This window comes from Gymnoscopelus braueri, assembly GCF_963280865.1.
Source record: "Gymnoscopelus braueri genome assembly, chromosome: 7".
In the NCBI taxonomy this organism is placed as follows: domain Eukaryota; kingdom Metazoa; phylum Chordata; class Actinopteri; order Myctophiformes; family Myctophidae; genus Gymnoscopelus; species Gymnoscopelus braueri.
The window spans coordinates 47,028,345-47,030,844 of NC_137608.1; positions in this window are offsets into that span (position 1 = coordinate 47,028,345).

Genomic DNA, 2,500 nt, shown 5'->3' on the forward strand with positions numbered 1-2,500 from the left:
GGGGGGGGTCCTTGGGCTGAGAAACATTGAAGACCCCTGCTCTAGAGGGTTTAATAGTGGTTACTTTAACTTTGAGAGAGCACAAATGTTAGCCTGGCATCCAGACTGATTCTCTCTCCGTTCATCGGACTTAAAAGAAACCTGCTGAATGGAGCGGATCAGTCTGGATTCCAGGCTACACAAACAGAACCAAATGGACCTGTAATATGGTCCCATTTTGTTTTGTTTCTACTCTCTCTCTCTCTCTCTCTCTCTCTCTCTCTCTCTCTCTCTCTCTCTCTCTCTCTCTCTCTCTCTGAGTTAAACAGACCTTTAAAGGTCTGTTTTGTTTTGATTTGTGCCCTTTCAACTGCAGCGTCTTTATTGGCATGACAGAACTTTGGTTTACACAACGTTCAGAAATTAATTTCCGGAGGCGAGCGTAGCTAGTTTGAAGTTCAACATAATGTCCTCTCTCTGTCAGAATCAGAATCAGGTTTATTGTCACATCACAGGTTTTACAAGGTAAAAAAAAATAGGTGAAATTCGCTTTCGTACATCGTTCCCTTCCCGTTATTTCCATAGAAAGAAGCGGGGGGGGGGGGGGAGAAGAAGAGGGGGAGGGGCAAGTGAGAAGGGAGATCAAACGAAAGAACAAGAATTCTGTGTGCGATCGCTGTGCTGATGTCCAGAAGTGCTTGTCTGTCATAACTCCTTAAGACACCCGACGGTGAGAAGGAAAAAAAAAGAAAACGCTAAAAAAATACTAAAAAGAAGGAATAACGTCGCGACGCTGACGAGCGCGTATTGGTGCTGCCTTCTCCCTCCATTGGCGCTCCCACGTTCTTTGTTCTTCTATGCAGCATGGATTTGTCTTGCTTTAACACCCCCCCCCCCCTCTCCCCCTCTCTCTCTCCCCCCTCAGAACTGAAGGACAGGACAGATAGAGAGCTCAGGAGACGGACGGATGGATGGATGGCATCAGAGGAGGACTTTGGGTAGGGAGATATGGGACTTGTGGCTGTAATCTGCATGTGTGTTTCTGTGTGTGTGTGTGTGTGTGTGTGTGTGTGTGTGTGTGTGTGTGTGTGTGTGTGTGTGTGCATCCCTGGTCACGGGAGTGTGAAAAAGCAATTTAAAATGGCCATCGCCCCACTAAGAGATACAGAGAGTGGGAGAGAGACATAGAGAGATAGAGACAGAGGGGGAGATAGAGAGAGAGAGAGAGAGAGAAAGTGGGAGACAGTGTACAGGAAATACAAAAGTGCCACAGGTTGTCAAACACACACACACGCATACACACACGCGCACGCGCACACGCACACACACACACACACACACACACACACACACACACACACACACACACACACACACACGCACGCACACACACACGCAAACACGCACACACACACTCCAGGGAAGATGGCTTTCATTCAGGGTGCATGGTGAATGCCGAACAGACTTACTGTAGCTATCGAGTTTGTTCAAAGTTTGTTGAATTGTCAAGTGCCGCTGTTACACACAGAGCGAGTCACCCCTGCACACAGGTTTTGTTTTAGTTAGGTTTCATTCGTTTTAGCGTATTCTCTGAAGACAGATTCAGCTCAGCAGAAACAAAGAATTGTATTTTTTTTTTTACGCTTTTTTTAATCGAATGGGTTCCCAGATTGGTGTTGGTGTAATATGAGGTATTCAGGGGTGATATTCAAAAGCCCAGAAAATTAGCAAAAATAGCGGATTTTCTCTATGATTTTAGTTAGTTATATTTAAAGGATACCCCCCCCATTTCATTCAGTAGCTAGAGACACTGTCCCTGTAGTATTGTATGTGTAGTGATAGTGTTGTCTGTCAGCGCGCTGACCTAAATTGTCAGCGCGCTGACATTAGCGTTCTAAATAACAGACTAAATTTAAATCTCTCCCAGCTGGCACGCTGCCCTCACAAAAAAAAACGTCTGGCCTGCATCATTGTCTCACACTGGCCACGAGGCACACGGCCACCTTATCATAATTAATTCCCTTTTTATAACACAGTGAGAGCATAAACTCTCACATGAATGGGTCATTTGTGTGTTCGGGGCAAAAGTAAAACAGTTTATAAAGTAGTGATCCCTAAGAGGTCCATGCGCGACCCGGGATTCAAAGCACAAGTCCAAATATCCCGCTCATCCAAGAAAGAACGTCTTCATGGATGAGCCCTCTTGTAATTTTTTTATTTGAGCTAAAAAGCATTATTTTACACTTTGGGCTATTCAAAAATAGCAGATATACAAGCTCATAGCGCGTCACGAGTGCCGCACTATGAGCTTGTATATCTGCTATTTTTGAAAAACCGAGAAAATGTGTGCAAATCTTTGAATATGTATATTTTCTAAAGCGAACATTTGTAACTCAAATCTTTGCTTCTGGGGGGTCCCTGGAACAAAATATTTTGAGATTGGGGTCCGCGGCCAAATTCATATCATTTTGGGGGTCCTTGACGTGAAAAAGTTTGAGAACCACTGACATAGTAACATACG